This window comes from Meleagris gallopavo, chromosome 21 (assembly GCF_000146605.3).
Source record: "Meleagris gallopavo isolate NT-WF06-2002-E0010 breed Aviagen turkey brand Nicholas breeding stock chromosome 21, Turkey_5.1, whole genome shotgun sequence".
Lineage (NCBI taxonomy): Eukaryota > Metazoa > Chordata > Aves > Galliformes > Phasianidae > Meleagris > Meleagris gallopavo.
Genome location: NC_015031.2, coordinates 5,865,034 through 5,892,712, shown reverse-complemented (window position 1 = coordinate 5,892,712; position 27,679 = coordinate 5,865,034). Strand labels below are relative to the sequence as shown.

The following is a 27,679-nucleotide window of genomic DNA, read 5'->3' as shown; positions in this document are numbered from 1 at the left end:
TAGCAAATAGTCCCTTGCAACCTTCTGCTAAGAGTCTCAGCTCACAAACTCTCCTTATGGTTTGCAGCTCTGGAGATGAGTGTGCTGTGCGCCTGCCCTCCCCTGTCTGCCCATTTCCAGCTGGTGCTGAGACTGTGTAGTGGTCTGCAGTGTTCCTGAGCTCCACTAACTTCAAGTTACTGCCTTTGCAGTGTTTGTCCAAGGAGTTTAACACACAGGCTATGGTGTGACCATTTGGAGATGACGGTAAGAGCCTGGGCTACCAACCAGGTGGGTCAGGATGGCTCTGAGAGTCTGCATGTGCATAGATCCTGTACAGGTGACAGTCCCACCAGCCTGAGACATGCTGGGAGAGCCTATGAGTTGTGTATAGAGATGGGATGAACTTGAAATATCACAGAACTCGTTGCTGTATGTGTTAGATTTCATTGGCTTTGGCATTTAGGGCCAGCTTCTCCACATGCAAATCGTCAGTTTCTCCCTGCAGAGTGACAGTACCTGGCAGCATATCAGAATATGACCTGCCTTTACAGGGCCCTACTGACCCTCTTTCCAGTGTATATATATTTGTTTAAATGATTTGTCTATATCATGTCTGATACATGGCAGCTTGGTAGAATGAGTTGTTACCATATTAACCTTTCAAGCACTTAAGTCCAGCTTAAGTGATTATTAGATCAGCTATGACAGAATATTGGCTATTAGCACAGCTTATCTCACATGTACTGTAAGACAGCATTTCAGTTTTTTCTCAGAACACCACCAACACTAGCACGTCCACCAAAACCTCATCGTCTCACTCTGGCTTCACAAATTTCTGCTCTCAGAACACTGTTACCAGGCTGTTGCTTGAATGTACTCAAGAGCTTTTTATCTCTAGAAGATTACAGGTGCTGCCTGCTAGACTCTAAACCTCTTCATGTAAGCTGCTAAATTCAGTTGCAGTACTCGCCTCCCAGTGCACTCCCCACCCTCTTCTGGTCAATGCTGTGGGTGTACCCCTGGCAGCACTTGCAGCACATCTGTGGAAATCTGTGACAGAGGCTCAGAGATATTTGCCTTCAGCATTGTGGCTGAGAGATGCTGTGATTCCTTCCGACTGCAAGCTGTGTAGAGGTATAAGAAACAGGCTTCAGACTGGCAGGAAGTTGTGCCTCAGCCCTCCATGCTGAAGGATGGGATCTGTGTGGGTGTGTTACTGATCCTTGCTGCTGTTTTCACTGCTAGATTAAAAGCCATTTAGTCCCTGATGTTTTTCTCCATGAGGACACAGTAATACTCTGTAATCAAGTCACCTTTAGCCTTCTTTTTAATAAACCAAGCAGGTTGAGCTCTTTAATTGCTCACTGTAGAGCATTTCCTGCAGACCTCAATAACTTTTCAGTCCTTGCTAAACTCCCTCAAGTGTTTAACCCATTACTATGCCTGAGCCTTTAAAAAATGTCTACCATGTGTACACCTCAACCCCCTTTCATGAAGTACACCTGGTGTATAAGTGACGAAAGAATGAGAGAGAAAAAGAAATGAAATCCTGCACTTGTGCATAGATAACATTAGCTAAGACGTCTGGATGAATATTGGTGCTTGAAGCAATTTTCATACTATTGCTTCTGGGATCTGAGGAGCAAATAGCCTCTCATTTAATTTATACTGTAATAAAATCTCCTATTGATTTTAATAAAATTGAAGACGATCGTTTTGAATGTAATCCCCAAGGCAGCTTCTTCATAAAACCTGACTCTTCTTATTTTCTTTGCATGTATACACTGCAGTTTGTGCCTGATGGCAGTGAACCAGGGTTCTGCCATCCCACAGCACTCATTCTGCCCTGCTCAGCCAAGAGCCAGAGCCAGGTGTGTGCCAGGTGCAAAGAACACAGCCACGCTTTGGCTTTGTGCATTTTGATGCTGTTGGACTTGAGGTGTGGGGAGGGAGAAACTTTTGAGGGAAGTGTCTACAACTGCCCAAGAGGCAGTGAGTTTTGGTGCCTGGAGAGAAGGACCTCTGAAGGAGCAAACCACAATAATTGCGATCGCTAATCATCACATCTCAGTACTGTATAACCTGATTTTTCTATGGGAAGTCCACAGTATGCTCTTGATCTTTAAACAATGATCTGTAGTGTATTAAATATTGAGAATTGGAGTGTTGCCTTATAAGCTGACCCTGGAAATCTCAGTAATAGGAGAGGAGTAGGGGCCTGCAGCTGGTGGCAGTGCTGGACACTGCGTGGCAGGAGAAGAGCTCAGCGCAGGGCAGGGGCAGTTTTGGGCATACTGCACAAATCACGTAAGTATGTTGGGGTGGGTTGGATCGCCCATCTTTTTAGCAGCTCATTCTGTACCCATTTTCCTCCTTTTCCTTCTGCATGCCCCCTTTTTCTCCATGATTTACTGCACTTGTGAAGCCTATTTGAGCATGTGATAAGCAACGGTAACAGTGAGCTGAAACCAGCAATGTTTCTCCCTGTCTCCTCCCTCCCTCCCTATCTGACTGCGCTCCACGGAGGAGCAGTGTCGCAGGGCGGTGCTGCAGGCAGGGAGTCGTGCCTCAGCCCAGATGGCTGCCCGAGGCAGGGCCCCAGCTCAGCATGTGCTGGGCCTGTTCCTCAGGTCTGGCACAGCCTGCCTCTAGCAGTTGTAGACAGAGACCTACAAGACCAATGGACCTACGGGAATTGATAGGGATGGGCCTAGGGGATTGATAGGAAAACCCATTCAATTCCCTTCGGCTGCTTAAAAGTCTCATACTGAACAGCCAGCTTCTAAAAGCAGTGGAAGGCTCTTCCTGCTGCTCTGCCCTTCACCACCAGAAACTGTGCTGGAGCACAGCAGGACCTGCTGGCAGTCACAGCCACTGGGAGCTGTGAGGTAAGCCCGTGGGAATAGTGAACGTTCCTTGTCAGCATGAGGGCAGCCGCAAACACGTGCTGACCCCGAGAGTGATGCGAAGCAGGAAGTGCAGGTCACAGGGAGGGCACAGGGACAGGCTGCGTGTCCCGGAGCTGCACGAGGCTGGGCTGCAGAGTGCTGGGCCTGCACCAGGCCCGGCTGATGAGCCTCAGCCCCTGTTGGCTCCGACCCGACCTGCAGAGATGCTGGCAGCTGGAAGCTGCGTGGAGCTCGAGGAGCCCTCCTTGTGCTTCTCCCAGGAAGGCTGGAGCTGCTGCCGCTGCATGAGGCCTCTCAGGAAGGCGTGTGGATGAATGCACTGCTTTTCTGAAGACGCACATAGAAAATATCACTAAAAACTTCTGCTAGGACTAGCTGCTGTACAGGGTGTGCTATTTTCTTATTATGTTTCTTTCTTAGGGGAAATAAGGAATTATTTTCACTTTAGATTTATACAGTCAATAAGATGTGAACTGAATGGTGAATCGGGCCCCTGGAGGAAATTGTCTTGTCACAGTGTGTAAGGATCTGTGGGAGCATCGCATCATCACTGCTGTGTGATTGCAATATAGGGTAAGAAGAGTCATTCTTATTTTGTTTCTGCATCCTACTTTCTTTCTTTCTTTTTTTCTTTCCATCAATCTGTTTGTTAATTATGAAGAAAATACATTTTACAGAAATTAAAGCTGTGATCCAATAGGATATTTAAACATATGCCCGACTTTCAGGTACAGAAGTAGGTCAGTTGGCTTCCTGAAGTTGCATTTGTTAGAAACCATATTTTTCCTTTGTAAAATCCAATTGGAGAAAATCTGTAAGTCTTAACTTGTGTATATAAAAATGAAGATTATCAAAAGATGAGGAGAGGCCCATCAGAGCAAACATTCAGTACATTTGCTTTGGCTGAATAGGAAACCAGGAATGTGCCTTAAAATGAAATTCATCTCTTTTAAGAACCATTAATTTCAACTTACTTACAGTTGGCTCTATCTTGAGGATTTTTTTCTGGAACCTTCTGCTGACCTCTACCAGAGGAAGAATATGACTCCTAAGTAGTATTTAAACTGCACCAGGCTGAGTTTGGCATGCTCAATGAAGGGATGCTATCCAGAGGGACCTGGACAGGCTTGAGAGATGGGCCCATGTCAACCTCATGAAGTTCAACAAGGCTAAGTGCAAGGTCCTACATCTCGGCTGGGGCAGTCAAGCACAGATACATGTTGGGCAGAGAATAGCTTGAGAGCAGCTCTGAGGAGAAGGATTTGGAAGTGTCAGTTGATGAGAGATTCAATATGAGCCAGCAGTGTTCACTTGCAGCCCAGAAGGCCAGCCATATCCTGGGTTACATCAAGAGATGTGTGACCAGCAGGTTGAGGGAGGTGATTCTGACCCTCTACTCTGTTCTTATGAGACACCACCTGGAGCACTGCATCCAGTTCTGGAGCCCCCAGCCCAAGAAGGACATGGAGCTGTTGGAGCAGGTCCAGAGGAGGGGCACGAAGATGATCAGAGGTCCGAAGCACCTTGCCTATGAAGACAGGCTGAGAGACTCAGTCTGAAGAAGGCTCCGAAGAGACCTTATAGTGGCCTTCCAGCACCTGAAGGGGGACTGAAGGAAAGCTGGGGAGTGGCTTTTTATAAGGGCAGGTAGCAACAGGATGAAGGGAAGTGGTTATAAACTAGAAGAGGGTAGATTTAGACTGGATATCAGGAAGAAATTCTTCACTGTGAGGATGGTGAGACACTGGAACAGGTTGCCCAGTGAGGCTGTGAATGTTCCCTCCCTTAAAGTATTCAAGGCCAGGCTGGATGGGGCTGTGAGCCACCTGGTCTAGAGAGTGGTATCCCTACATATAGCAGGGGGTTGGAACTAGATAATCTTAAAGGTCCCTTTCAACTCAAACCATTCTATGATTCTGTGATTCCACGATTCAGAGCAGGTGCTCCATGTAAAAATGTTAGCAATCTGCTAAATATTTATGAGCAAGCAGATTGAGGTCAAAACAAGCACTTCTCTTACTTTTCAGAGTTCTAAGTTTCAGAGCTCTCAAACTGAGCAGCTCCCTGTAGAGAGGTTGCTCCTGGTGACGGGCCGGGACACAGGCATGGGTAGCAGTGCCAGCTCCTCACCAACACAGAGCTTTACAGAAAGTGCCAGGCTGAAGGAGAGTGCTGTTCATTGCAAAGAGCCTGTTCCCTCTCCTAAGAGAAGCGAAGATCTTCTTTTGATGCAATCAAAGGCAGGTTGATTTCTTCAGCCCTTGAGCTCATGAGCTTCAATCACAACATATCTTCCAAAGCAGGGCTTATCTGGGGTAAATGAAGAGTGGTTCTCTCTGTTGGTGATGAGAAAACAAGCACTCCTCTTGATTGGATTGCTCCTGTATAGCAGTCCTGTGGATAGCTGTGCTGTCTCTGCAGCAGGCTGAGTGCACATCAAGCACTCCAAAATTTATTTTCCAGCTTTACAGCTGGAATGGGAACAAATTCAATTCCAGAAAATTCCATTTAATATGAGAAACAACTTTACTATGAGGGTGGTTAAATCCTGGCACTGTTGCCCTGAGGAATTGTGTGGTCTCCATCGTTGGTGATGCCCAGAGCCTGTCTGGACTTGGTCCTGGGCAACCTACTCAAGTTTACTTAAAACAAATGAGGATTTGCACATCCCTCTCACACTCATCAAACCAAGCTGTTCCATGCTGACAAGCACCCACTCAACTCCCTGGCCTGAACACCTCCCTGACAAAACCCCAGCACACCTTACGGGGTGGGCAGCCACTGCCATCCTGGTGGCAAACAAATGGCTTCTGCTAATGAAGTCTTGTCAGGCTTTAATTCCTTGTAAATGCAATCTTGGGTTGTTTGTCAGCATGCTGAACACAGAATGGGCAAAGTGATCACGTCCTTGTTCCCTGGCCTGCCTTGTAAATCAGGGAGGTGACATGTTTTCCATCTCCAGGGTATAGTTTGTAGAACAGATGGAGGTTGCAGAGTACAGATGACATTGAAAGACTCATTTGAAAATCTCCCCCGTATTAAGTTGGATGTTGACCCAGAGATTGAGTGATTGTGCAACTGTGAGTGTCCCAGTGATTTAGGATCAAAAATGACAGTTTAGAAACATGGATCTGGAGAATGCTACTTCACTGAGGCTCCTAAAAGACACATTTCTAAAGGTCTAAAGCCACTGTATAGGACTGTCTGATATTTTAAAAGTGTCATGCACTGCCTGCTGATACTTTGCATACAATGAAGTCATGGCTATAGATTAGAAATACCATAAGAATTAGACTGGAAAATAAAATCTAAAACCCACAGTTGCTTAGGTGGTCCTGTACACTTCAGGGTAGGTTTCAGATTGGTGAGATACCTGCACCTGTTTCAGTACCTTCACATCTGCGCTGAAGTGCTGTGTGACAGAGGGGATGGGGCTGTCCCATACCTGACAGGGCTTTCCCAGCCAAGAGCCAGCTGTGAAACCATGCTCACCTCTGCAATATGCAGCTCACAGCTCAGCATTCTGCCTGCCCTGCAGAGCAGCCAGCACTGCAGCACTGAGCATTAATGCAGGCATGACATCCATGTCAGCTGAAGAGAAAATTTCATTATGTTCCCAGAGCGGAAGAGGTTTTGTTCTGCTCAGATGGTCCACAAGCTGCATCAGCCCAAACGCAGCCATTTCCACAGGCTGCATCTGTTACTTCTCTGCACACACTCAGTGTTCCATCAAGGCACAATATGCCCTATAAACCACCAGCCAATGGGAAAAAGCACCTTGCCAAGAGTGGCAAAGATGCTCCTGCTGCAGCCCAAGAGCAGCCAGTGCTCCCAGCAGTGAGCAGCACCCGGCAGCGAGTTGCAGGTGCACTTTAGAAGAACCATCATGTAGCAGGGTGTTGCGACAACACATCAGCACTCAAACATACATATATCACTGCTTTCATCTGCACAGGCAAAAATGCTTTTTGAACAGAAGTGGAAACTGATGACTTAAAAACAGCTCATATAGTTGCAGGAAAAAAGGGAGTGTGGAATTCTGGCCCAGCTTAGCCAGGCAGTTCTGCTTTGCATCCATGGAAACAGCCTGCCTGAGATTTGCCAGCATTTGTGTTTCACCACGATTTTTATGACCACGTAGTCATCAAATGCTGTGTAATCAGTCAGTGTTTGCTGCTCAGATGCTGTGCTTTCTGCTGGAGGCACCGTGCCCTGCGCAGTGGGGTTGTGGCAGCCGCCCTGCTAGTGGCTAGGGCCAATGGCAGTCAAGAGCTGAGGGGAGCCTCAAGGCCTGGGCCGTGTCTCTCGGATCCATAGGGGGCTTCAGCTCAGTGGCACTGCAGATATTTAATTTTTGGAGTAATTTTTCAGAAGAACGAGTTAGCTGTTTTGAAAGTGCTTTTTTGGGGCAGTGGTGCTGGTCTGACAAGAATGCAGGAATGGTGCAGGAAAACTAGGGAAACTGGGACTCCCTTTCATCTGTCCTATTCATGAAGGCCAATTTTCTTCCCCTGCTTGATGTAACTGTCATGTTGCCAATCTAATATTCCAAGTTTATGAAGAACAACAAATCAATACTCTTTTTTGAAAACTGCTGATTAATTAATTGCTGGTGTCTGCCTGCATGCTACGGTTGTATTAGATGTCAACAGTAATTAATTTCTATAGGAAATTGTTCTTGCTGATTTTTGAGCACCAGGTCTGTTCCCCTCATTGCTGCATATTCATCAGAGGAACCTTGTGTAGCTCTGCGATGGGTGCAGCTCGGCCCAGCAGGGCAAGGGGTGGAAAGGAGATGCATCTGCACCGCAGCTCTGGGAGATCTCACAGAGTGCCCAAGTGAAGTATGCTCCTTTGGCCTCAAAAAAGTGAAAACACATGCAAATAACTGAGATAGAGATGTGTATTCCTTTGGAAAAGCAAACAAAAAATCACTGTATTTACCAAAATAGAAAATAATTTGCAAAATCCCCTTCTGCTACTTTACAAAAACCATTGCTCTTGGATCATAGGTACTTTGAAGCCAGATAAAGCCTCAGCTCTTCTGGCTGGCATACAAACTGCTTCTTGTTAACAACCAAACAGAACGCAGCTCTCATCAGTCTATAGAGTACTCCAGGATAAATAGGAAGGAAGTCACCTATCCTCCTTTATCCTCACCAGTGGTAAACATAGTGTGTTTCTGGAATTTTTACTTAGATCAGTTCGCTTCCCCGAAGGTCGAGTGAGGCAGTTCACTGATTACTCACCTGGTACCTTACGAGCCAGTTCAAAAGGTTCACCAGACAGGATCTTCAGGACTGAATTCTGTGCTCTTAATGCAGTCTCTCCTTAACAGTAGGATCCTTCTCTTGTATGTAGCGGATATACAATTCTTCCATCTATACAATCTTTCATCCGGAAGCATGCACTTTAAGCTATCTCTTATGAGTACAGGAGTGAAATATAGTACTGTTTCACCTGCTGGTGAAGTGCAGCCTCTCCTGGGACTAGAAACTGCAGCTGCTCAGTGATGCAGAGATTGAGGGAGGAACAGCTACAGCAGCTCGTCCTCCCAGCTACAATGTGGGTATTTGGGAATACAAGGATACAATTAAGCAAATTGGAGTTAAGCCAGGACACCAGCACTAAAGGTGTCAAAAACTCCGGTGTTACCAGAGGTCCCAATTCACTGTGATTCTGACAACTTTACAGCTTAATAAATGACACAAACAGCCCTAAAACATCTGTATAGCACCAGTGTGAGCTTCAAGCTGGTGACATACCTGCAGGTTGGCCTCATTACTAGCATGTGCTGAGGTCCCCTGGAACAGTGGCAGAAGGGAAGAACACTGCTTGTGATTTACAGTTATACTTTAGAAATAGCTCTTCCTGAAATACTTAGGGAAAATTCTAGGGAAACCTCAGCTCTCTCAGTTGTTCAAGTGATTTATTAATTTAGTTTCTTAATCTGATAAGATTTTCTCTCTACCTTCACCTGTTACTTCAGGGTTATTTCTACAAAATCACTAGAACGTCTTGGGGCATGAATGTATTGTAATGCAAGCAGCATTTATTTACTCTATTTTACTGAGAAGTAACAGGTCCTTGTCCAATAATGCCCACTGCAGTAAGTATAAGTCTGAGGGTTGAGCTGTCAATTTCCAGCTCTGACATGGCAGGGGGAGGTTGGGAACAGTGCATGGATGGGAGTTGACTTTAGCCTGGATTTCCTGCATGTGCTGTTTTACTGCATGTGCTGTTTTGGATACCTTTCCTTACTCTGACATTTCTGTTCTTTCAGCAACTTCTCTGCTGCACTGCAAGGTGAGAGGACTTCAGCTTGGAGATGCATCTCCTCAGGCTCTGGAAACACATATCTCCTGCTGCAGGAGCACTGCATGTCCATTTACAGCTTCTGGAGGACTCCACTAAGCTTACTTCCATGTTGGAGCTCTGTTTGATGAAGAGGGGAAAAAGTTCCTGAAGGCTGCAAGCCCTGGTTGCTGCAGCAGCTTCTGCTTCCTTCATAAGGCTGTCTCTACCCTGCCTGGGGAAGCGCTCCTGCTGTCTGAGGTGCCGGATGCAGGTGGAGATGGGGTAAGCACAAATAAATCTGTAGTGAGCTTTGGAAAATTTATAGTGAAGCCAATTTGGGCCAAGTTTGGTAGCTTAGTTTCTGAGTTTTATTTACTTATGTATGTAAATTGTACTTGCAGCTGCTACCTTTCTGCTCAAACCTTTGAAGTGTCAGGAATTTCAATCCCTCTACTGCTGGAGAAAATGCAAGATATTGGTTATGTGTCCTGAATAGTGAATGTTAGTGACAAATCTGCATTGGTGAATGGTTTTGGTTTGCTGTCATTCTGCTGGGTGCCATATAAACATTCCTTTGGGAACTGACACAGGCTTCCTGTGTGGCTGAGATACCTTATCTGCCCCTTTTGATGTTCTCTCTTCATAAATGCTGTGATGGTGGCATAGACTGAACTTTGCCTGTTCTCTCAGCTCCTAAAAACTCCTCAGTGTGGAGCTGCTTCCCTGCAGTTTCCCAGCACAGTTCTAGAAGATGTTTGTGCCTTTGTGTGTCCCATCCCCTGATGCAGGCAGAGCTCTGCAGCCAGAGCAGTGCCTCGTGGTGATGCAGTGCGGCAGAGAGGATTGGCTGGGACCTGTACATGGTGTGGTTGCAGCTGCACAGGGAGCTTTAGGCATGGAGGAGTGCACAGGGTAACCACAAATCAGGTCTGCATGATGCGTATGTTGGTCAGAGAGCTGCCTCTTTGTCAAAACATTTTTGGACAGGGGAAGGTAGAGTGGTGCTACATGTTCTGACCATTTGTTTAAAAGCGATTTGAATTGCAGGGCTCAAGCATTCTGGTAGAATATTTTTCAGTAAATCTTGAATGTGGCAGTTACATTTTCTATACCATGTGGGAAAAAGGATTACAGTATTTACTGCAGAGACAGGAAGATTGATTCTCACTTGGAAAATCTGCCAGATTTCTTGATTTAGAGAACCGATGATTGGTGGAGTTCTTAGACTTGATTCATATCATGTTTCTTTTTTTCTTTTCCCTGCTTGTTCTTATGATAACATGGACTAGTCTTATTCCGAATGATTCTTTTTTCGTATGATGAACATTGTTTTCTTTGGATACTGAAGTCAAAACTCTGTTCTCTAATACCTGCTTGTTTGCAGTAATGTGACTCAATTTCACTTGCATGAGGTCTAAACAAAGTTGCTGTGCTTTACAGAGAGACAACCCACACTTTTCTGTGCTGGAGACAGGCACACTATTTCAAAAAACAACAATCCTTCCCAAGGACATGATCTGAAAGCTTTACAATCATGTAAGCAATCTAAACTCTTCAATGCATTTCTTCCAAAGCACTTCAGACCCGCTCCTACATTTGCAGATAATTTGCCACAAGAGAAAGCAAGTTGCCCCAGCATGGGCTGGGGTCCACACAGTGGGCTTAATAATACGATTAAATAACTTAAATAAGATTTGTTACTTTCAAAAATGAATTTGCCAGCTCCTGTTCCTGTTTTCTGGGACTTTGAGCAAAGTGCCTTACAGTGTCCGATTATCTGCTTGAAGATGGACACACAACTTTGAATTGCTTAAAATTGATCTTCCAGCATTATAAATGCCCATAAAAATTCACACTTGTCTTCATATTTTGAAGGGGAGTTTTGTTTTGTGTTCTGCTGTTCAAATATCATGTAGTTGAGTAGCAGCAAAGTGAGAAATAAATGAATGTGCATAATTTTGGTCTAATTACATTGGTATTGGATTGCAGGTGAAGCATTAAATTGATTTAGAAAAAAAAAACCTTTGGAAGTTTCTAGTATTGATGAAAAGGTTGTTATGAATTTGTAGTGAAGTCTGCTTCTGTGCAGTGAGGTCAAATGAAGACGAAAGCAGTATTTGTGCCTCCAGGGTCTGAGTGAAACTGTGCGTCAGCATAATACTGAGCGGCACAGGCATGAGTTCAGCCTAACTTCATGTAGCTTTCAGCTAATGAGAAGACTTTTAAATTTGTCTCATTAAATCCTTAGTGCTCTTTTAACAATAAATTAATATATAATTAACACGGACAGTCTTACTCAGTCCATATTAGAGAGCTTACTCCAGACAATTGAAATTTTAATTGCAGATGTTACTAAGGGCCTCTTCCTGTGACAGTAATTGCAATTGCTCACTCACTAAATGCATCAGACCTGGAAAGGGAAAAACCTTTAGGTGTCCAACCTGTGCGTGTGTCTGGGCTGCATTGGGAGGAATTGTCTTGGGCTGCATAAACATAGGTCACTCCAAAATAATGCCTCCTATTTATTCCCATGGAAACAACGATAGATACAAAGAGTAAAATAACACTGTTTGGTGGAGCAAATTCCTAGCTACAAAATACTATTTTTCCACACAATCACCACTGTAAGCTATGCATTTTTGCCAGCAATGAATAAGAGCCTGCATGCTGCGCTTGTAAAAATCTGTACCAGCAGAAGTGACCACTGTTGCTGTTGTTACTGCTGAAATGCACCACCCGCAGCCTCGCAGTTCTGACAGCCGCTGGTTGGGCTCTACAAACATTCAGTAAGTGCTGATGAATGTCAGTGGGTGCGTGGGGGAATTCAGTCGCACGTCTTTGCTCCATGTGCACTTCCATGTCACGCCATGGTGTCAGACAGCCGCTCTGCTGCCGCCTGTCGCACGGCAACAAAATGTAACGGGATATCGGTGGGAAGGTTCAGCTCTGCTTCCATCGCACCGACATCCGCCTCTGATGTCACTGGCCAACGTCGTGAAGTGGGAGGCATTAGTTTTGGAGAGCCCTCAGTAAATATATAATATAGTTAATGCATATGTAACTTGTTTTACGTTGTAATGGTTTTTGTTGAAACATACACAGAAGAGCACAAGAAAAAACTAAAACTAGTGGGTACATAACCTTGCTTTTGTGAAACTAATGCGTCGGTCTGGTTCAGTGGCACTGCCTGCAATTCTTAGTGAGTTCCCAAGGTGTTCATCAGAGATTTTTGATGAAATTTTACTCCTCCTGTACTTCATCCTTCAAAACAATTATTCACCAAAAAGCAATGACACAAATAAGGTGTGACTGTGAAGTGAGGGATGTTGCTCTCTGTTAACAGTGGTCTAATGCAAGTCTGGTAAAGAGACATGATCATATTTTTAATTGTAGCTCTGTACATTCCATTTGAAAATTCATGAGTTTTGCATTTGTATTAACTGAAAACTGTGTCACAGATAAGCCAAATAATTGATGCTTTTTTCATCAATCTTGAAACGTATTTTCAAATTCCTTTGTCAAAATGGGAAGCACAGCATCATATTCTTTGCTGTTCATAGGATTATATTTAGCCAGTGCCTCGAAATCCCTGAAGTTCTTTGCCTTCATCCGAGCTGGCGCGCACCGCACCCTGGGCTCAGGTGCCCAGATGGGCTTCGCAGCGCTCTGCCATTCCATCGGTGCTGCAGCGCTGGGCCAGGCTGCTCTGCTCGGCACGGGGTGGACGTGCCTGCCGTCAGCTGCTGCTTGGCTGGCGTCTCTCTCACCCTGAAACCAAACCAGTAGTTCGTATTGAATCGTTCCACTTTTGAGTACCACTTGTGGTTTGTTGCTGCTGTATCAAGTGCTTTGCACATGGCTTCCTCACCTGCAGGAACGACTGCGGGTGGGCAGTGCCTGCAGGGCTGGCACCAGGGAGCACCATGGACATCCCCGGAAAGCTGTATTTGCCCTGAGTCCTGGCGGCCACATCACTCCTCTGCAATGCGAATGAGGACAGACTCGCTCCTCTTACTGGCCTGAGTGGCAGCTCTCACTTTTCCTGATTTAGACCTCTACTGGAGTCTCAGTGCCAGGGAGCTTGGAAGCATCTTTGCTCTGAGCAGTTTGCTTTTAACTCTTCTCTCTCGTATCTAAACCTGCCCCTCTCCATCTTCATTGCTTTGACAGGAATGCTGAATTAGTTGACCTTGTGCTGGCTGGTTGTTGGTTTTTTTATATATTATTTTTAATACAAAACAAACAAGCAAACAAACAAATAAAGAAACAAACAGTTTTTTTGTATCTTATTCAGTTGCAGATCAGTTCCTGCTGGATGCTACACGAATGCCAGACAGTCTTGTTCTTACATTGCCTTTTCCAGCAGCACCTTTCTGTGCAAGTTCCTCTAGCTGTGGTGGTGCCACGGGGTCTCTGGGATAAGCCACGGCAACTCCAGGTTTTGGAGTCCTCCCCAACAGAGCCTCAGGGTTGGGCTGCAGCTGCCCCATCCCCACGTCCTCACCCATCACAAGAAAACAGGAGACACTGAAATAAAGCAAGGAAATGCAAAAGCAGATGGAAGCACCTCAAGGTCACTTTCTTGTTTTCCTGTCTTCATTACTCAGGCAAGCAAAAAGAAGCATTTTCTAGGTGCAGCTGCTATCACTGCTGCTATCTTTTTTTTCATCATCTTCCTCTTGATGAATATATTCAGATTATGTGCAAGAAATTTTTTTAAAAATCATCTATAGTGCTTGAAGTAGAGGTCAAGATAACATCTGCCTTTCCTAGTTTATTTTATACTTACCAGTATAAAAATCATGCACAGGAAACATCTGCTATGGAAATAACTTCAGAAGCTCAGAAGCCCAGCTCTGAGTCAGAGCATCCTGAGGTAACTTGTCATTATAGCTGTTTGCTTTTCCTTTGCTGCAGTGAGCCATGCGATCCCTTAGATTTCTCCATTCACAGTTCTCTTTTCTGCAAGTCAATGAGGAGCACTGGACCTGCAGGCCAGCCTGTCAGACCAAGTTTGACAGAAAGAGCAGGTGACAGGGCTGTGGCTGCCTGGGGCAGGATGTCATCCTTATGCTCTTCTGGCATACCTCACTCACAGAGGGGGCAATTTGCAGCAGGTTTAGGAATGAGTGGTGTGGGTCATAGAATGCACACGTGTGTGCATAAAAATGCACCAAAACCTGGCCTTTCTCAGTGTGTGCATTTGTCAGCCGGGGTCTGCCATCCTAACCCCACTGGGGGTGAATGCAGAGGCAAGGGTTAATGTTCCCAGTCTGGCTTTGTTATATTTCTCTGTTCCAGTACTGCAGGCATTGCTGCATGATCATTGATTTTGTAAGAGTTACTAAACTGCTACACTTACTGAATCATTTGGTGTTTTATCATATCCAATAGCAGCAAGTACATTTTAGAAATAACATCTTTCCTATTCTTTCACAGCTCATGTATTCAGATTTATTTCTGGCACTCAAAGTGTCAGAAAGATCCAGCCAATACAAAGGTTTCTCCTTACCCTTTTACAGGAGCACACACAGACCAAGGTTTTCAAAAGACTTGATTCAGGCTTCCACGCTCATCACTAAAAACTTAACGTCTCAGTGTTACAAAAAGCCTGCATTGCCAAGGCACTGATTCAAGTATGCAGTTGTCCCAGACATACACAGCAGTCTCTTCTGCTTGGAGAGACCTGCCAGGGCTTACTACTGCATAAGAGCAAAACCAGATGTTCTCATCTGTAGTTCTAACTGCCCTATAAAGGAGTCAAAAATTGGTACCTGCAGAAAAACAGATGTACGGAGAGGGAAAATGACATTGTTCAAAGTCAGCCACTGGACCATTGACAAGTAGGAACAGATGTAGTGGACAAATATGTCTGTGGGGAAAACTGTCTCCTTCAACATCAACAAGAACATCCTCTTGTAGCGTGAAGTTCATGTTCCTGGTAGAACAATGCCAAGCAGTAGCTTGGTCAAAGAACTGTCCTGGTCGCTTGTCGCTTGTCCTGTCACTGGTCACAGGAACTGAGGAGCACTCAGCACCATTTCCTCCTGGACGCTGATGTTTGCAGAGACCCAGGGGACAGGAGATACACAAGACTTGTGGAAGCCATTGGCTTGAGCGGGATCTTCTGGCCCGCTGGAAGTTCTCTGCTCCCTTGGTGCAGCCAGATTTGGGCTCAAAGCACAACGGAAGTTTATCTGGGGCTTCAAGTGTTCATTCTTAGAGAATGTTCCACATGACTTTTGTTATTTGTTTATCTATATGATGGCTGTGACTGAAGGACTTTACCACCTATTTTTGTTGCTGCTGTTATTGCTATTGTTTGTAATTCATGTAATTTAATTTGTAAATTATCAGTTACTTAGTAAACATATGTTTGGGGATAGATTTGTCCTGAAGAACAGTACTTTATTAGAAATAATCCTTAGATCCTCAGCTCAAGTAACATTCCAGAACTGGAGGTCTCTCACAGAGAGACCAATTGTGACTATTAAAAGGGATTTGGAGGAGGAGGCAAGAATGACGTTTTCAAATATTCCACAAAGTTGAAGACTTAACCAGCAAATGTCAATGAATCCCTTCACAGGCTCTCAACCTCATTTTGCTTTGTGTTAAAAGATTCTTGGCTGCATTTTAATTGTGTACATAATATTATTGATATTCAGCAATTGCTTTTATCACCTTCCACCTTAGTCAGCATCACAAAAGACAACTCAGACTAACTGGGAATTAATTTTCTGACAAATATTTCTTCTCATCTCCTGAGAGGACTTGATACAACAGCCAGCAAATCAGGGATCAAACAGCCCATTTCATGGATCCGCTTTTTCTCTACGCTCCATGCCAGCTCCAGTCAAAATGAAACTTATTTTATCTTGCATTCTGAGTGTATGGATTCTGAATTTTCCAAGCTAAGCAGCTGTTCTCACTAGTTCAGGCAGGATGTGCAGTATTACTTGTGATTAAACATGAGACACATAGAAAGCAGCGAGATGCCAACCCAGATTCACAAAGACTCACTTGTGCCCATATGTAAATTCTCTTCTTTGCTGAGGGCAGAAAATGATGGCAGAGCTCCAGGGGTGAGGCAGGGCCCCTTCCCTTTAGTGTTACCTGGGGAGGTTTCCAGTGCTCCCAAGCAGCCAACCCCTGTGGTAATCCAGTGGCAGTTGCAGGGTTGACCCATTGTGAGATGTAGCTGTGCTCATGGTGCTCAGGGCCAGGGGACAGTGGTCAGGAGGTGCACACAGCAGCTGCTCAGCGGGGATCACTTCAGCTGGAGTGCTGAGTGTGGACCCTCAGGGCAGTGCGGGGCTCAGAGGGTTTGCTCCAGGTATTCCTCAGTGTTGGGTTGGCTGGGACCAGTCCAGAAACAAGGAAGCAAACAGCCTCATCTTTTTCTTTGCTGTTTTTTTTTTCTTGTAGTACTTATATACAGCAATTTTTGTAGTTAATACAGTGTTTGTTTTGTCTGCCTGAATTCCCTGCTTGCCATTGATTTAATTGCTTGGTTGGGAGCATGTTAATTGTTTATTGACACTGTTTAGCTCCCATGCTGGGGTTAGAAAATCTTCAGACAGAGCTGTGCCATGGGCTGGAATCTCAGCCAAGTTGGTGCTCGGTGAGCAGTGAGGTGGCTGTTCCTGCTGCTATGGGCCGCCGGCGCTGGGCTGTGCTGCCCCATAGTGCTGGGTCTGCCCACTCAGCTGCACCAGTCCAAGTAGCAATGCACATGGCTGGTCTGCATCATCAGTATGCAAATATCTGCATTTCTTGGCTTTTGTTCTCGTGTTGGGCCTGTGAAATCTGCACAAGAGCTACAATGCGCATTCAGTGCAGATGCTGGTGCTGATTCTGACTCAGCCATGGGCTGCAGAAGCTGATGGCTGTGCAGTAAAGAGAGGGAAGGCAGGGTTGTCCCTGCAGAATGCTCACTGCAGCCTCTACTTCAGCCACTCAGCAGCTGTGCAGTAAAGAGGGGGAAGGCAGGGTTGTCCCTGCAGGATGCTCACTGCAGCCTCTACTTCAGCCACTCAGCAGCTGTGCAGCCCTGCTTGTCTCCCTGGATCATGTTTTTGGTGGCATAGCTTTAGTTTGTCACACTGAGCTGCACTTATCGGTGTGGAGCAGAAATGTTTCTGCAGAGTTGGCCCTTCTCAAGTTTTCAAAGCCTTTGCTCATTGCATTGGTTGATGGTGTCGTATCTGTGCCACAAATGGTACCTGTCCTCTGTAACTAACAGCTGTGTCACTTTCCACCTGATCATTGGGCATTAGCCAGTGCTTGGCCAGCAGTCACAGATAAGCGCCACACGGCCATCTGAAACCCATTTTCTGATATGAAAAACACGTTTTCCTCAATGAGCTTTGAATCAAGCTCTAACAGTTTCAGAGATAGTCAGAAGTGGAAAAGAAGGCCATTTGGAAAGGGAAGAGTGCATGCGTTATAATATCTTTATGCTATGTATATAAAGTCTGCTCTGCTGTTCTAATTTAAACATGCACAGCGTGATAACAGAGCCGTGACTGGCCATCAGCTGATTATCTGGTAGCAGGGAAGTTTTAATTTAACCTTTTGCTACTCTGAGTGTCTCAGAAGGATTGTTTCTGCTGGATACAGTAATGGCTTTCGTATCACTAAATTTTACTAACCATCTTCACCTCAGTGGGGAGCTAAGAGCTGCAGTACCTGGCCGTCTGGAGTAGTGTTTCACTGTCAGTCAGCCACCTGTCTCATGCTGCTGGCTGTGTGCAGCCCACCCAGCTGAAGGGGCTGTGCTGAGGTGGCACCAAGGGCCGTGTGCTGGGAGGTGTGTGTCCCTCCACAGGAAGGCAGCGCAGGAGGCAGTGGGGCTGTGTGGGTGCTGGGCCGTGCTGTGTGTCCCAGTGCGAGTGGGAAATGCCAGCCAGGAGCAGGGAGCTGCAGGCCCTGAGCCTGTGGGGAAACATTGCCCAGCAGAAGGAAATCAAATTAATTTTGAAATTCACCACTGTCAGAATAACTGAGTGCACTCCAGGACCCAATTTAATTGAGATAACTGTAACTGAATAACAAGATTTTCTCTTAGATAACACTTAACTCTTACAGTTCCTGTCACCGACAGGATGTTTTACAGGCACAGGGCAGTGCTGGAGCGGGGAGGCTGGTGCTGGGAGGCAGGGCACAGTGCAGATCTCTTCCACACTCCCCCCTCCCGGGCAGTGCTCTGCCGCTGGGCAGTGGCTGCCATGTCTCTTTGTGCTTGCTTTGTGCCAGAAACTATCCCTTCTCGGCTCGCAGTGCAAGCTCCATCTGGAAAGAAGACAGCAGTGTTAGCAGCACTCAGCACCATGGCCTATGAGGGAAGGGACAGTGTCGAATCTGATTGAAACAATGGGAGAGCAAAACCTTCCTCTTCAAGTGTCTTTCAGTTTCATGCTTTCGTGGGGTGAATGTTTCTGCTCTGCCACTCCTGCTCACAGAATGGGACTTTCTGCCAGCATTAAACAAAGCTGAGAGTGACCCGTTCTTCCCAGGAATGCAATTCAGCTCTGCCTCGTGAGGCCTCTTGTACATCACAGTCAGGGCAGTATGCTCCTGGATGGCTTCTTGTTATTCTCCAGTCTGTGAAGAGGTGGCTCCTGACGTCAGCCCCTGAGACACTGCCCCAGTGGGAACAGCCCCACGGGGCTCCGCGTCTCTCCTGGCTCCCACCCGCAGAGCGACGTGCAGCACAGCCAGCCTGATGGGAACCCGCGGCAATGTCAGCTTGGAAACCTGCTCAACCATGAGCAACCCCAAAGGGCCGGCAGCAGGGAAGTAACCGCGCCTTCCCAAGTTCATTCGAAGACAGTGCAGCATTGAGTATTGTGAAGCAAACAAGAAACCCCCCCAAAAAAGCAGCAGCACCACTGTCACATGCTGGATTATTACAGGAACCTGAGAAACATTGGGTGATCTAATAAGATTTTTTTAAGCTCATTCTCTGCTTTACAGGTATTTTGTGGGATTTTTTGTTCCTGCTGCTGATTAAACGTTTTGAAGGAGCGCATATCACAAAAGGGATTCTGCACTGGTATCCATGGAAACAATAGAATGTTTCCATTGAACATACATATTAATTTTTCCAAGATGATATTAGCTCTTCCTGCCAACAGGGTTTAAAGCAGCATTAAAAAATCAAAATAATGTAGCTTGATGGGAAACAGAATCACGGTTACAGGTATTATGAGGAGAGGATTTTTTTCAGGTATTTTTGAAAATGTGCTCATCCATGAGACAATTTGAGGCCACATTCTTTAACTTCACAGGAGTCATTGGCATCAGTCACTGACGGTGGGTTGTCACCCCTGTACTGTCAGAAGACTTGTTTGTATTCTAGGAAAGACAATCAATATCAGAGGAATTTCCCAGTGTGAATGAGGAAAAAAGAAGTCTGGTTCAATTCCATCTGTACCCAACATTTACATCTCCATAATATATTTTTTTGCTATTAAACACTTTCCCTTCCTCCCCCCCTTCCCCTCCAAATAGTTGTACTTCAGCAAAATCAACAAATGGAAAAGGACCTGGAATGATATTTTGATTTATGGAGAGATACAAATTGGAAAGAATTTAAGCTGTGTGTTCACAGAAAACTTACAAAGGACTCACAAAAATTGTACTTCAGTCAGGATGGTAACAGGACAACAGTACCACATTGCCTGTGGTAGTGACCACTTCTTCCCTTTTGTAGGAAGTAGGAAAGACACCAAAACTGCAGAAACAGGACTATGGTACATTTGTGATAGTGTGATCATTACTTACTCCTTGGCATCCATTCTTGTTAGATGAATCATAATGAATTCATCTGGCATTAATATAAATGCAAAATGTAAATCCTAGTGTAAGTCATCATCCCTGAGTGTACCGTTAAACTTTTTCATGAGCTTCTCCTGAACTGAGATCTTTCTTTGAAGGAGTCCAGCTATTACTGACAAATCAATAAGTGATAACATGGCTACAGGGCAGTTCTGGGACTAACAGAAGGTGACAGGCGCTGTGAGTGACTATTAAGAAGAAAGACTTCTTAATTTGGAAATTAAAGCTGAGCAATGTAAGGACACTGTGCAATTCCAGCATCAATTAAAAGCAACTTATTTTCTTTCATAGCTCAGGTAATTGCTTCAGATCTGGGGTGTCTTAACTGAAGGTCCTTTTTGTTGCTTCTCACACTTTCTCAAGCTACTGATGTAGCTTTAACTTTCTTAGGAAAAGGCAGCAGAAACTCTACAGGAAGCCCTCCAGCATTGCTGGCCTGCTTTCTTATGCCGCTGCTGCTCCTGGAAGCTGGCCCTGGCAGAGTGAGAGAGCTGGGTGGGCAGCAGGAGCTCTGCTGGGCCACAGAATGAGCGGCTGAAGGGAGACCCCCTCACATCTATGTTGAAGTTGTAGCATGTTAACATTCTGCTTATTTTCCAGTTGCCTTGCTCTAACGGCTTCTTCCAAAAGGCTTTGAAAAGCATCCTCCATCATCCTTCTGTAGGGTAACAGGTTCAGCACTGACTTCTAAGGTTTTATTTCTGGGAATGTCTGCACACAGCTCCGATTTGGATTCCTTTGTGTTTTATCCACTCTTGCAGAAGTTCTCTTTGGCAGGGACTTCAACAGCTGTCCTGGTTTAGACAAAATTCTCATTAAAGAAAAAGCAACAGTCAGTGTCCTATTTGCAGAAATCCATAAAGTGTCTGCACTGAGAAGGTGGGCACAGAGAGCTTTTATACCTTGTCTTTCACAGATGCATGTGGAATACTTTAATACACGATGAACACATGGCTTTCACTGCTCAGTAAGGCTTAGATGTGAAGAACAGCCTGAATTTGTCTAAGTTAAATTCAAAGGGAATGCAATGCTTTACTCTTAACTGGAAGAATCTGCACTGAAGCTGTGGAAGGGCTTTTGCAATGGAAGTTGCAGCTTCCACCCCCAGGTACTGGTACACTGGAACCAGTGCTGCTTGGTGTTTCTTGTGTGGTTTAAGGAGACCTTACTGATGAGACCATTCCCACTCCCTCCTCCTCTTGTGGCAGTGGAGCCCCTCCTTGGCCCAGGCCAGTGCTGGCCTTGCAGGGGAGCAGGAAGGGAGCCACAGGGAGAACCTGTCATTTTCTTAGAGTAATTTACAGGCCTGTAACATTGCTATAATTAATTATTCACTGTCCTTCCAGTCCAAAGCAGTGCAGAACAAAGAAATATACTCTTTATTAGGCAATGTATTGAAAATCAAAACCCAATTTATGACACACGAGGCCTGTTCTGAAACCTGTATGATTATCATAATTAATTTAATTACAAGTATTTGCTCATTTTTGAAAGATGGATAGCATTAAATATGAGATGTCTCTTCCTTTAACAAAAGGTTGCTAACCACTTTAAAGCCAGACACTTTGAAGTCAGATCAGTTCTCATTTGAGCAGCAGCCTTCATGCAGAGAGCAATGAAATCACCTCCTGTAACCTCCACCCCATCAGTTCCAATTAATGTATTAAGTCTGGCACAGACCTGGACATGTACAAGTGTCTGCTGTGGCTGTGGAAGGCATCCATGAGCAGCCAGAGTGGGACAGAGCTTAATCTGTCAGGTGACTGCAAGACATGTTCAGCAAGTATGTGTAAATTCTTTACATGGCATGAGCAAAACTGGGATTTGTAGATGATGAGTTCAGAAAGGGAAGAAGATTTTTTTTGTGTATTGTGAGGGGGGAAAAAAAGAATCCAGAAAGACCAAACCAGCTGCTTTTGCAGAAACACTGCTGTGTTTGTGAGTGGTGAGCTAAGGCAAAGCAGAAGCAAGAAGAAGACAGGCAGGAAGGTGCTAACAGGTCCTGGCTGCGTGTTGGCCCTGCGGCAGCCACCGCAGCAGATGGGAGCAGTGCTTGGATCTGCTCGGCACAGTTGTGTTCAGCCCTGCGATGGATCATGAGAGAAAAGGATCTGCTTTACTTGGAGTTGGTGGTATTGATCTCTCCAAGCAGAAATGAATCGAACTGTTTTTGTTGCTTCAAGGCTTACTGTCTAGAAGTAAAAATAATTTGTTTGTTTTTGATTCTCCTTGCAGTTGCTTTTTACAGTAATACCTCGCCAATGTTCCTCTGTCTTTGTTTCTTCCCTTTTTAAAATGTGCACATTTAAAACATTTTTCGCGCTGGGTAAGGCTTGGAAAGGAAGCTTTGGTACTTAACACCAGGCAAGATCATTTCTGATAATTTAGCAAGCAGTGAAAGAATAAAGCTGCCCTCCAAGAAAGGGTGCACATTTGCAGTAGTAAGTTATGAAGGAAGATTATTCTCAGTGTCTAGATACAGCTCTTGCCTGCTCTGGCTTCTTCCATATTGGACAGATATATGTGTTCTTTTGTTCAACTTGGCAGGCTATGAAACTTCTAAGATTTTGGTGGCTGTTTCCTAACTGGAGTGCAACTTTTCACATTTAAATGCTATCTCTATACACATAATAAACATCTGGGAGTACAGATAGCACGTGGCTTTTGGATCAGCCCCAATTTAACATACTCAGCTGTTTTCTTGTCCTTACTCTATTTCCAGCTTCTGTTTAAATGTTCTCCCCTAACGATTGAATATGTAAAACTCCAACCTTGCAAGTAGCCAAGGATCAATGAGGGCTGACGCTGAGCAGTGCAAATATATGAGCTAATGACTCTCCTTTTATTGAACCAATTTAACACTCCGTGACAAGGACCTGGTCTCCCCCTCACTGCCACCCTATGAGTAAATCTGTCCCTGCTCCCCACTGATACGTGCCTGAATTTAGCATCAGCCATTAGGATTGTTTGTATGCTTAATCTTGCAGAGTCTGCTGAGTCAGGGCTTCATCAGGACATATATCTAAAAAAGTCAAGAACTGGAGGGAAAAGGGATAAAAGGCAGCCGCGGTGTATGGGATGTAAGTGGCCGCTTCCAGGGCACGTTAATCTAACTGGCTCCGAGGAGGGTGCCTTAGCGCGGCACTTCCTGCAAACCCTTCAATTGCTCCAGAGCCAAACTGGCCTGCAGCATGAAGCCAGCATCCCCAGGGGACACCAGCAGGGCCAAGGACAAGAAGCTGTCAGGCTGCGGGCTGCTTAGCAGGGCGGGACTATCAGTGTGGGCCCGGTTCTACGGCTGTGCCGAGGTGCTGCTGATGTCCGCAGGGCCTGGGGAGCGAGGGCGCCAAGTCGCTGCCCATCTGCGGCCTTGCAAAACTTGGAACCCGCAAGCAGGGGGATTTAAGAAGTCAGTAGGCTGATACACAATTTGTGCTGTGTTAAGCAAGCCCTTTTCAACAGGATGTGCATTCTTTGCAAAACTCCCTTCTGTACGTCCATCTATTTTTCTGAAATAACATTGAGTGTACCAGATATGGAGGTTGGTGGCCCTGCCTGTGGCAGGGGTTGGAACTTGGTGGTCCCTGGGGTCCCTTCCAACCGAAGCCTTAATGTAAGCCATTCTATGACTCTATGATTCTGTGATTAAGTGAAGTTGTAATTTAATATTTAGGCTTGTTTGAGTTATGAGTTCGTTCTGTTTTCCACTGCCTGCAAGCATATCACAGCTGAAATCCCACTTTTTAAAATCTACCTGACACTGTGCACACAGCAAAATGCTGAAAACTACTCTTTATTAATGGCACAAATAAAATCCTAATCTTTATTTCCTAACCCCCAGTGAGGTGTACTTGTCTCTAATATTTTTCCTGGCTATCTCCTGCACTTCTGAACCTCTCAACTGCAAGGACAGTGAGGCAGCAGCCACCCTGTGATGCTATCTAATTATTTAGATATGTCGCTAGTGCCTTCTCTTGGCAAAAAGTCTTAATCATGTGGCAGAGCAGGCATTGTGCAGCTTTGATTTACGGGGAACAAGGATGCTCTAGCATGTTTTGGGCACCAAGAAAAAGAGACTCGTTTAGAGCAGTCATACACCATCATGTGTTCAGTAGCAGTCCTAAATCTTTGTATGTCTGTGTTCAAATCACATTTCATTTTGTTCATTTTTTTTCCTTTCCCAGAAATCCTTATGCAGATGTCAGAGCACATTTTTTTTTCAGCAATGCTGATCAAACTCTGCTCAAGTAACCAGAATCCACTTAAACACCTCTGGCCACCAACTAACCTCAGCCTACACTGAGGCTCTTCAAGGACAGGGTCACGCTGTTGGTCAGAACCATTCGCACGTCTACATGTGCGAGCCAAGGATGCTTCCACGCGTTTTCTCCATTGGTGGAGAGGCATCAATCGTGGTGAATTGAGTAATGTTTTCATTCCCATCTCTGCTATTAATGAGTGGCAGTTAGGATCTAGGCATGAGGAATGCACAGCCTGAATCCTTCGGTGTGCGGAGGGGCTGCGTAAAAGCAGCAAGCTAATAGCAAAGATGCAGGTATTGGGAGAGCCTACCTCCTAGTTTTATGCTCGAGAAGTGGAAAATTACATGTTTCCTGCCTGCAAAGGTTTTGAATGACAAGAGGGCTGCATTGGGCGTGATCAACAAAGCTTTCAGTCACTCAACTTTTTCACTCCTGGTGCTTGGCACAGATGGGGGCTCTGAGAGCAGCCATGGTTGGGCATGGGACTGCTCGGCCCCTCTGGAGCTGTCTCAGCCGCAGGAGCAGTGGCCGCATGCTGCCTACGCAGCGCTGCAGTGCAGCCAAGTGCTGTCCTCATCCCGGTCACCACCCGGCCCATGTGGCTGAGAACACCAATGAGAACCTCCCCTGAGCTTCTCCTTCTTCCATTTTGGACTAACAGAAGTGTTCTGAAGCTACGGCTTTGTGCAGCGAAGTCACCGAGGTTGTGCAACGTATGACAACAAAACTTGTTCAGGGAGAGCATACAGTATTTGCTCTCAGGAGTTCTGCCTCCTCCCACACTGCTTTTCTGTACCACACTGCAAATCTGACATGCTGCTTGTACGGGAAGATGAATGCTATTAGTATTCAAATGGATTTCCTTTTCCATATGAAAAATGGGAGACTTCACTTCTAAAAGTAATTTTACTGTTAAGCTACCTATTCATGGTGGATACTGCACTCAGCCTGTGTGAAGCAGAAGTATAAATATTCTCTCTAACCAAGGGCAAAATCGTGGCTCTGGCTCTAAGGCTGTGCAGTGGGAATAGGCCCTGGGTATAATTCCAACAGAGGAATTATTTCTCTGTTTTGTTGGGTCTGAGGAAGTGCAAAATCATCTTTTGTAGTTGTTTAAGGCATGCGTTGCTCCATGCAGCTGATATACAACTGCCAAAACTATTTTCCCCTGCCATCCTGTATGCTTGAACAGTCAGATATGGGAGGGAAGGTTATTTCCTGACATTCGTGGGGGAAACTTGGCTGATTTTTGGTTTGCACCTTCTCTAGACTTTTTTTGTGACTAATGTGAGCCTAGGAGGCATTGCAAAGCCTTTCTGTGTTTTTTAACCCCTGAATTCAGTAAATATGGCAGCCCATAGTAATACATTCATCTAGACACTGAGGCTATGTGTGACTGCTTTCAGAGCACTTTGAGGAACTCGATGTCCATTTATAAGACAGACCTTCATTTCACCTCTTAGCAACTGGCTAGCCACAAAAAAATGCTTCTTACACTCAGAGCCCAGGAATTTTCCTCAACATCTGTCTTTTAAATCCTCACTCTTTTCTGGTAACTAGCAGAAAAGGCATAGTGGTCAGAACTCATCAGAATAATGGTGCTTCCATTTTCAGAACTGCTGTGCTATGAGATCCCCAACTTCTGAGAACTTGTGAAGGAGAGTATTCTTGGGAGCCGAGAGGAGAAGCAGCCCCTTGTGCAGGGCAGCAGCTGATGCATCCCCATGGGCAGTAAACCCAGGCATGCATAAGGACCAGAAGGAGATGTGGCCCCTGTCCTGCAGCTGCACAGGGGAGCTCCAGAGCCGAGGATGCTGTTGGCAGAAGTTCTCCTGTGCTCGCAGCAGAGCTTTTCCCTGGGGGGGTTGGCTACTAGTCATGGTCCTTCTTGCCCCCATTCTTGCCAGCAGGCTCTTCTGCTTCTCTCTGTACACAGGGAAAACAGCACAGAGAGGCTCTGTGGAAACATTAATGGAGTTAATGGATGTGGCTAAATGTGATTGACGAGATGCTTGTAAATGTGGTAGAACTTGTCAGTGGCTCTTTAAAAGTGAGTAATACCATTTTAATTTTTAGACTTATTGCTATAGATCACAATAAGGTTATGCTGATGGAACCATCAAGCATAGTAAATGCTATAAGCACAATATGTTAGTGTTAATTATAAACTAATTTAACAACAATGTATATGAAGAGGGCAATTTTGCACTCCAATTCACCATAATAAATTTAATTGTACGGAAGTAGTGGAAGGCAAAATATTCTCAATAAAGAGTAAAATGATGGCTACTGGGTTGCTTTTCTATTGCTGGTGGTCTTGATTCATGAGACACCACCACTTCACCTAATTAAGTGTGTAGCCTGATATTGCCTGTTTGCAGGGCAGAGGAGATTCGGGACCAATTGCTAGACAACTAGACAACTGTTAGACTCTGCCAAAGCAAGAATAAGCTTTTCTTTTTTTTCTTTTTTCTTTCCCTCCACCCCACTGAGGGGGTAAATTAGGAGTTATACTGATGTGGAATGTTAAAAGGACCACACACAGAAATTATGCTTCCGGAGGGCAATATAAAGATAGGTCCCTGCTTTTTCCTTCTTTCCCTTGGGCTGCAAGAAGCCAGAAACTGTTACTCACTGAAATGAATATTTAATAGCTTTGATCTTTTTTCTCCCAATTATTGTAATTTGCAGACCTGAAAAAGGGCTGAATTTAAGAGGAGTTTCATTGGTTTAAGTAAAGTTTCCTTCAAGCCTCAAAGGCTTTGTTCTTGCATTGCAATTGCCTTTGATGGTTCTGGAAGGACCAGTTCTGCAGAATGCCTGTGACAGTCATTTGTGCTGCTAAAACCTGACTTTGTCTGGCCAAAATTGTTTCGCGGCCTAGTGACAATATTCTTAGTCTCCTTGGCATCATTTGTATGAAGTGGTTCCCAGGAGTTAATGCGCTTCTGCCAAATTCACGGCTGATCTAGAGTAACTGAGAGTTTGGCCACGACCACTGCATTTGGCTGAGTTCAGCAGTGTGTGTTGTTTGCCTTGAGGCTGAGATCTCTGACAGCCTTTGGATGTGTGTGCCCTGGGATCACCTTGGCAGCCTGAGCTGTCTGCAGGGTGGTGACACCCATGGCTCTGAGGAGCTTTTTTACAGCTGCTGCCTCTCCTGCTTCTATTACTCAGAAATCCTCCGGGCTCACACTCAGCCCAAAGCATTGCAATATTTGTATATATTGTATATGCTTGTGGCAACCCAGCTAACCTCTGTTAAGCTGATGGTGCTGAACTGTTTCATTGTTTCAAGTACTGAGATATTCTCTCCCCCATCAGTGACTGAGCAAAATACAAATAGGAGGGTGACCTGGTCTGTACTGCATCTTAAAACAGTCAAAATAT

The 27,679-nt window shown here is 45.2% G+C and overlaps 1 long non-coding RNA gene across 2 annotated transcripts; it reads left to right on the top strand.

The window, feature by feature from the left end:
• LOC109370657 lies at positions 1 to 26,048 on the top strand. 2 transcript variants are annotated; one of them, XR_002120970.1, is made up of 4 exons: positions 14 to 246; positions 3,340 to 3,464; positions 9,175 to 9,470; positions 25,904 to 26,048. It is a non-coding gene; the product is annotated as an uncharacterized LOC109370657 (long non-coding RNA). The 2 variants fall into 2 exon arrangements; XR_002120969.2 differs by lacking the exon at positions 25,904 to 26,048 and having other exon boundaries at positions 1 to 246; positions 9,175 to 10,897.
• Positions 26,049 to 27,679: the final 1,631 nt, after the last annotated feature.